The sequence below is a fragment of the Spinacia oleracea genome, chromosome 1 (assembly GCF_020520425.1).
Source record: "Spinacia oleracea cultivar Varoflay chromosome 1, BTI_SOV_V1, whole genome shotgun sequence".
Lineage (NCBI taxonomy): Eukaryota > Viridiplantae > Streptophyta > Magnoliopsida > Caryophyllales > Amaranthaceae > Spinacia > Spinacia oleracea.
The window spans coordinates 115,215,294-115,224,970 of NC_079487.1; positions in this window are offsets into that span (position 1 = coordinate 115,215,294).

The window sequence follows — 9,677 nt, forward strand, 5'->3', positions numbered from 1 at the left end:
ATCGTCGACGGCCGAATTACATGTTAGATTTTTTTTACGGAATAGGGCCAGAAATCCTATTCTTACCTAGGTATGGAATAGGAATTTCAACCCTATTCCATGTAAAACACGGAATAGGGATCTTGACCTTATTCCATGTTTTACATGGAATAGGGCTAAGAACCCTATTCCATTCCTAGGTAGGAATAGGAATATTGGCCCTATTCTTACCTAGGTATGGAATAGGAATTTCAACCCTATTCCATGTATATGTTGCATGTTTTTTTTTTTGTCCGTTTATATGGAGTAGGGCTCCCACCCCTATTCCCGCCCTAGGACAAAATCGGGACCTCATTCCTATTCCCGCCCTAGGCCGAAATAGGGATCTCAGCCCTATTCCATGTTTTTTTTGTCATTCTTGTATGTCATTACAAAACACCGAATAGGGCTCCTATCCCAATTCACGCCCTAAGACAAGATAGGAATCTCAGCCCTATTCCGTGTTTTTTCTATTTTGTCGCCATTATAAAACACGGAATAGGGCTCCCACCCCAATTCCCGCCCTAGGACAAGATAGGGATGTCAGCCCTATTCCGTAATTTTTTTTGTTAATACGTCAATTTTCCTGAATTAATTCTTCATCAAAAATTTATTACATTTGTAATTATTATTTAATTATTATTTTTTATTATGTTTTTTATTATTTAATAGATTCTTCTTTTAGGGTCATTTACCAAATAAACACAATCGATTTTTTTTTCCTTAACTGATTATTAACTTAATTATAGTCAACAAACAAACTTAGTTCTAGTCAACATATAAACAAACATAATAAAAATTCATTTATGTTCTCGGCCAAAATTTCACTTCAATCACGATGATGACGATAAAAGGTGGTGGTGGTGGCGGCGACGGTGGAGGTGCCGGTGGTTGAGCTCACGGAGTGGAGGGAGTGACAATGATATGAATTGAGGTGGTGGTTGGCGGGCCAATGATGGCGGTGGCTAAGGTGGGGCCGACAAAGATAGTGGTTGCCGAAATTTGGTGGTGGTTCTAGTGAGAGAAAGTGGGGTAAGTGAGTGGAGAAGTGGGGGTGAGTGAGGGTGGAGGGGTGGGGTGAGAGGGACAAAAGGGACATTTCCTTAAATAAAGATGGGCATTTTGCGTAAAAATGGGCGTCGAATAGTAATGCCCTTCTTTTATGGCAAATTTATAGTTACACTTGGTTTACAAATAATAAATTGGTAAAATAAGTGGAATGATTTTCATAGATATTGTTAAAAGTAAAATAAATTTTCTATTCGCATTAGTTTTAAAACTAATTAACACGATACCGTCCACATAGAATAGGTATTAGTTCCATGTTTTAGTTATTTTTAAAACAGTAGAATCGTTAACTGGTGTTAGCGATTTACAGTAGAATCGCTACTTCAAATTATTCAAATTGGGGAGTATTTTGTGCAGGTTCACCATACCATCCTCACAAAGTCTCAATTCGATCTTGTTTGGCTCTGCACGAAAGTACTTGCTGCCAAACCATGTTAGCACATCAACCACCAACAACATGATGAAAGGTAAAATTATAATTCAAGCCTTGTAAGAGCTAGCTTCACTATCCTAATTTTGAAACAAGTTTTAGAACATTTGCTCCCCTAGAAAATGCAGGAATTTTGAACAGGATTGTTGTCAATTAGGGGTATAATTGGGTTCATTGTCGTCTAGACCTAGAAAACTATCTTACAGTTTTTTACACTCTGCTGAGCTTTAAAGCATCTAACAGACACAAAATGTGGCCCTAAGTCAACATAGAACACGGTTTGCGGTTTAATTAGTAAAGCGGTTAAGTTAGTAAAACCACCAATGGTGTTAGCAGTTCTACCGTTAAAACCGCTAACACCGTTAGCGATTCTACCTTTTAAAATTAAAAAATCGAGGATAGTATTCGATCCTACATGGACGATATAGAGGATATTAGTTTTAAACTCAATGCAAATAGGGAATTTGTTTTTCTTTGAGAAATATTTAGGGGAATCGTTCAAAATAAGTGTGTTTGAAAACTCTAGTTTAATGAGAAAAGGTGTGTAAATTTATGGAAATAAGAGAATTCCTAAATTTTAAATTATTTTAGTAATTTAAATGAAAAGTGAGGAAAATGAAATGTGTGAAATCTGTGGAAACCAATTAGTTATATTTTATCTGTTTTATTTTTCACAATTTTCCCTCAAAAGTGATGAAAATTCTGTGGAAAACAAAATTAAAGAAGTGAAAAATATGTGATATTCCAATTTCTCTAGTTTTAGTTAGCCAAACAAATTAAAATTTAGAGAATTCGACATATTTCTTCATATTTACTTTTCCACAGATTTCAATAGTTTTACTTTTCCTCACATTTTCAAGTTATTCTTAAATTCTTAAAAGTAACCGAAATAGTATAAATTAGTAGGTGACTACATGCACGGATGTTCTAAAATTATTTAATCAATTCTTTTAATACTACTCCCTCTGTGTTTATTTAAGGGATACACTTGCCTTTTCCGGCCGTATTTATTTAAGAGATACACTTGCCATTTTTAGTAACTTATAAACTCCACCATCTAATTAAATAATCTATTTGCTCCCCATCCCACCCCCATCCCCTAAAATGACATGGTCCCCACTTGTTTTACTTATTAAAATATTTACAAAACCCCACTTGTTTTATTACTTTACTTCATTCAATTCTTTTTCTTAATACCTGTGCTCGCCCAAGTGTATCTCTTAAATAAATACGGAGGGAGTATGTAATATATTTGACTGGAATATTTCTCTTCCTGGAGTTACTACATAACTAATAAATCTTGAACATACTCATTTAATCCTCACACGGAATATGCAATTTCCGCCTTATTACGTATTACATATTTTATATGTTTGATACACTAATTTGACCATAATATTCGATATATTAATATATTAATTTGACCAAAATATTGAGTAAATATAATCCACTATTAATATAACGATTTGGCTAAAATATTACAAAAAGTTATTTTTACAAATTATTATTAAGTGGCATATATCATTTTCATAATCTATATACGGATTAAATAAATATATTTTTCCATACATAAAAAATAAATAAAAAAGGATAGAAAACGAAATAAATAAATAAAAAAGATATTGAAATTTTGCACCACAAAATGACACATGTCACTCCTGGTGTCTGTTTTAGTATAATGTACTCAGTAATAGAAGTTACTTTGTATTTATTTCTTAGTGATAAAAATTTTCTTTTTAATACTTCCTCTGTTCATAAATACTCGCAGCATTTGATATTTTTACACCATTCACATATTCCACTTTGACTATTGGTGATTTATATGTCGAATAAAACATAGTTTGTGAGCTAGATAATCAATACACGATATTGGCCAATACACATGAATCAACAATCAAACACGAAACAATTGGAATTACTCAAAACAATAATTTATAAATTAATTAACGGACTTTAATGCATGATAATTGTGGTATACACACGACTTCCCTTAAGTATACCAAGTGGAATATATACTTGGAATTGAAAGAAATAATGCCCTTGGTCCAAATTTGCATTCAATGCATTTAATGCTATGGCTAATAAATGCGGTTCAGTATTAATTAAAAAGTTAATAATTCAGTGAGATCAAGTGATTTGAATGCCTAGCTAGAGGTCGCTTCAGTTCAAGTGGAATTAACGAATTAATCAACATCTTACTCCTGGCTGAACCCATAGGGTCACACAAATAGTGCGTGAACGGATCAAGTATTTTAGTGAATATAATATTCATTAAGTACTCTATTTATGGTCATTCGGAAATGATGGATCTAGGTTCCAATGGGAGCTAAAATCATCAAAGGGGCAAAAGAGAATATTTGCAGGAAATGAAGATATTGCCGGAAACGGAAATATAAATATTATCCAAGTCGAATATATTTCCGGAAACGAAAATATGGTTCGTATCGGAAAATATTATCAGAAATAGAAATGTTGCCGGAATCAAAAATATTACCAGAATCGGAAATATTGTCGAAATCGTAAAATATTATCGGAATCGGAAATATTAACGGAAACGTAAATATTGTTCAAATCTAAAATAAATTCCGGAATCGGAAAACAAATCCGAAGCGCGACGAGCGACAAGTCGGCAAGCAAAGGCACAAGACCCAACGCCAACGCCGAGCACGAGGCCCAGTGCCAGCGCTAGGCCAAGCGCCTAGCAATGGCTGCTAGCCTTTGTGCGATGGGCCAAAGCCAAGCCTGCAACGCGCAAGGCCTTGGGCCGAGCATAGCACGCGCGCCAGCGTGGCCTGCAAGGTTGCGTTGGCGGCAAGCTGGCTTGTGCGCCAAGCCTTGTGTGTTTCTTAGGCGCCAAGTTACTTGGGCTGTAAGAAATCAGTTTTCCTATTTCTACTAAGATTAGACATTTGGGATAAATCTAAAACACCTAGTGTTTAATGAATCCTAAAATTCTAATTATATTAATTAACTAGAGTCCTAATAGGATTAGTTAATTAATTCCTAGTAGAATTCTAATTCCTTATTTCTCACCCTATAAATATGTGATTCATGATCACAATTTATTAACCCATTCACAATACATTAAATTCAAGAGAGAATTTAATACTTGCCTATCACCGTTGTGAATTTTCCGAGTGCACATAAAACCTTAGAGAATATTCTAGTTGGTTGAATCTAAGGCGGGTCCGAACGTGTTGTGGACTATCTACGGAGGGACGACACTTGGAGTCATGTACTTGTTCTTGTTCGGTTCGGGAGCAGCTAGGGAAGGCACGCATCACATAGTATGTACCCTGAATTATGCTAATTGACTATGTGGCAATTAATTTGGATTCCTGACTTTATGGTTTTTCCGCATGAATTATATTGTTTATATTGCTCATAACCCTACAGTGGTATCACGAGCCTCTAATTAATTCCATAATCAATTAAACTTAACATGGATTGAATTTTATAAATTTGCAATGAATTAAAGGGGTGATTAATTTCGTGGTTGTAATTAATTGCAAATTCGTGCGGTTATTTGATTATATGTTCGCAGGATTTTTGGCATTTTTGTCGATAATGGTCGAAATCTTATGTTTTTATAGTGAATTTCGAATGTAAACTACGTTTTCAAATTTTGACAAAAGTCATAGATTTGATAACGAACCCAGAATCCCCAAATTCGAAGCCTAGCTATGACTTTTCAGATGTTTTAATTTATTATGTTGTTATTGAGGTATTCTTATGGTGATTATTGTGAAATTGTTTTGGTATATTTAGTTTTGTGTCATTTCCTTGTTTGGGACATATTTCTTTGAATCTCTATGATTTTCTTGATTTTTGAGGTTGTAACTTGTAATTTTTAGGCATTTTGGTTATGATATTTTAATGTGTTTGTTTTAACATATTGCATAAACTTACCTATGGAAATTGCGGATGATAAAAGTGGTCTTTTGCAGAGTACGTGTATTGTTTTTCATAGTGATTCATATAGTATAAGATAGTTTCCCTTTTCCAATATATAGTTACCTTTTATATTTTTTGGATACAGTTCAACATTGTTTTCACTGACAATGTCTATGTAGTGGTTAAGAGGAGGGGGACTAAATAAAATTCGAAATCTGATTCGAAAAGAGGAATTATGTTGTATGCTTGTGTTCTTTTTTACATTAGTTTGAAAGGATATAAGTATATAACATGTTTAGTGATCGGATTGGCCAACAAAACGTGAGTAAATTGCTTATAAGTTTAATGGTAGTAGAATGAATTGGCAGGTGTTTCCTCCTCATATGATTTTTTCGGGTGTATAAAGGATGTGCCCAATAAAAGATCATCACCTTGTGACATCATCGCATTTGAAAATCCTTTAAAGTGAGTCAACAGAATCAGACAACCTATTATCAGGAACAACAATTTGGGAATAGAAGTCAGGAGAAACATATAAGCATGAATGAAGCTTGGAAGAGTTCAGAGGGTCCTGAGACCAATAATGAATATGCATTTTTCTTTGCACATAGTGACCTCCAATTTAACTATAATCACCCCTTTTTAACATATTGATCCCTATTTCACTATAATGCACCATTTTAGTTGCATACAATTAGCATAGTTGTTTTCTATTACATATAGTGACTCCTATGTAATGTAGTCACCCTTTTACCGTTATGCTTCCCTAAGTTACAATTTTGCGTAAGCTATCTCTTTTCTTCGCACAATGTCATGTATTACAGGTTCACATAAGGTGTTTTCTTAATTAAGCTTACTAGCTCAATTGGTAGAGCATTGTGTAATGCATTACAGTGTTACACAAAGGATGTAGGTTCAAATCTTACATAAGCTATTGATTTTGTACTCTTAGTTCCATCCATCCAGCTATATCAAATATATATGTGGCGTGGAATATAATACCTTCACTTGCTTTCTGTTTCCATATCACTAATCAAGCTGCAATTTCACCTTATTCTCGCCAACAAAAGTATATATATCTGATAAAAAAAGATGATGCATCTTATTACAATATGGTTATCTTTTCGAGCAAATACCTTTGAGTAGACTAACATTAAGGCATACAAAACCAATCTAGCTATCCTGCTCGCATATTGTTAATAATTCCTTATGCTCCTACGAGTGTCCTGAATTTTTAAGAAGATAAAACAAGCAGGCATACCATAATGTGATAGTAAAAACTTGATATGTTAAAAAAAAATCTCCCTGCCCTTAGAAAATCTGCATGGCTTCTACGTAATTAGTATTGAATGATTTCCGACTTTCCCTTCCATTGTGCCCATATCATACGTTAAAACTTACAAACACAAAAGTACAAAACTATTTAAGAAACCATCTTATTCTCTGGTATTGTGTGAAATATTTTATATTTGTTGTGCAACTCAGAAAAAACATAACGGAGTCCGGGAAAAGTAATAGAATCTGAGGGCAATTGAGAGCTCTACAAGACTCCAACACATAGAAAGTAAAAATAAGGGCTTCTCGGGACAACATAATATATTGAAAGTCGAGAATATAGTGTTCCATTCTATACCAAAACAACCTATGTAGGAATCGAACCTACATCATGTGCAGAAGCACATAACTCTACCAATTGAGCTAATAGGCTTTGCTATTTGAACTCATTTTCACTTAATTAACAACACATTTTGTACCCAAATCCTCAATTCTCAAAACCATGTCCCCTCTTTTGTATGTATAATGATTCTTTTCTATGCATAGTGACCCTTAAACAAACTAAACACCGCTTTCTGATATAGTTACCCTTTACTGAATAATAGTAATCCTATATTCCTATCTACCTAAAGTAAAAAAAAAGTAATTAACAACTCAAGTAATGCAGTGATAATGAGGAAAATTGTTACTATAGCCTATAACCACACTTCCACGCACACAAACACAACAACAACAACAACAACAACAACAACAAATGCACAACCCCAACTACACACCAAAACTAACGGTAATGCACACACTTACCAACCAAACTGTAACAACTAGTCATCGCAATGGCTGACCAGTTGTTGCTGGCAATCAGCTCGACACGCTCTATGCTTGCTATGAGATTGCCACTATGCACGCCTGAATACATAGCTCCCTAGCACCATTTTACATAAAAATAAATTAGTTCAATTTTTTTTAACAAACCAATTTAGAAAAGTATATACCGAAAAATTATGGATAGATCAATATTTACCCTCTAAATGAAGAAGATTAACAACCTTCTAAAATTTACAAATAGTAGGACACAATATTAGGACTGCAACCTTCTTAAACATAAGCATATGCATAATAAATAGCCCAAAACATCATTCTACTACATATAATGACCATTATAGATGAAATAGTTACCCTTAAATTTTTAAAGAGTTGCAAATTCCACCAGTTCTACACGGACACTAAATGGTAATACAATGACCTTTAACGTGGGAATGGTGACTGCGAGTCTATGACTAACATATTATATGACTAACCAAATGCATGAAGATAACATCAAAGTTATTATTATACATCTAAACCCTAAGTTTTTGCAAATTAGTAAATTAAACCATAAATCTTGATCAAAAAACTTGAAATCAAAAAAAAAAAAAAAAAACCTATTAAAATCAACAAAAAACAAAGTTGCGAAAATATAAACGCAAGATACATTAAATCTATAATTTGCGTTTGAGTTTGAATTGAAATTTGAGAATTTAACTAAAACTAATTCAAAAACTAAGAAAAATTTAAATGAAAATCGACATGAATTGTCCTTGCGAACATCTGAATGGCTAAACTACAGATGTCTCTTCGAGCTCCAATGGCAGCACCTCCTTTTTTTGGCGAGAAATTGCAGAAGCAAGGTAGGTGTTAGGAGAAATAAATTGCAGACGGAAACTCTTGTGTGAAACCAAGTAAGAGGAGGAGGCTTTGATGAATCATAAACCTTCACAGCTTCACACGTCGATTTGAAAAGGAAAGTGAGGAAGCTTCCTCTTTTAGGCTTGATCCATAGTAATTTTGTGTGGACCTGGTTCATTCAAGAATTTTACTTATTTATTTGGAAAGAAAAACGACTAACTAAATCGAGATCTGAGAAACTCAATTTTTTAACTAGAGAAACATGATATAACATACTCTCAATTTTAACTACTACGTCAAAACTTCATCCATGGGTGAGAAGAACGTAATACGGAGTATCTAACACTTCATATAAAAGAGAATGGGAAAGTTGGAGCAAAAACCCAATGCTACATTGCTGTCTTTTGCTTTAATTCCTTCCATGTCCCTCCTACCCCACCTGATTTTAAAGAAAAAAATTATTATTTTTTCCAATTTCCTCCATGTGGCACACTGCTACCCCACTTGCCTTTAAAGAAAAAAAAAAAATTACTTCTTCACGTGATATACTCCTCCTAAGTCCCTTCCTTTTCAAGTGTCATGCTCTTACTAAAGGAAGCCCCTCCACATGTCATCACATTACCATTCTACCTTTCACCTTTCTTTAAAATAAATAAATCATATTCCATTGTTTAAAATAAAATTCTCATTTTTTGGACACATATTGTTCTCCATAGATTTTTATTGTTATTCTATATGTGACAAGTAATTAATAATGGTATTGTCTCAATGGTTAAATCGTTTAATGTTTTGTTGTCATCTTTGGGATTAGACTTGCAAATTGTATTCGCTAATTATAACAATTTACGGTTCAATAAATTTAACTTTAGTTAAGGCACTTGATTGATTTTGTATATAGTGTTAGATACTTTCTACTCTTTCTCTCCGTCACTAAAAGATTATCTCATATGTATCTTGTCTAGGAGATGGTCTTCAAATATCTCTCCTTAAATATTATAATTTAATATAACTAAAAGATACATCTATCATATCTCTCCATTTGTTTTTATTATACTTAATTTTTAACAAAGTTAATTTTTCTTGTGGGGTACTATTTTAGAGACGGAGAGAGTTTTTGTTTATGTCTTACTGTTTCGACAAAGGTTGATTCATTATTGGATACATACCATATGCTTTTGGTGTATTTATACTGAATACTTATTTTACCTTTGTTTACATTTAACATTACTATCTCACCAGTATCGTAAGAAGACACGTAGCTTGTAGATACCTGCCCATTTATTAATTCTTATCCAAATTTGAATTAAAGTGCCTATAAATAGGTAGA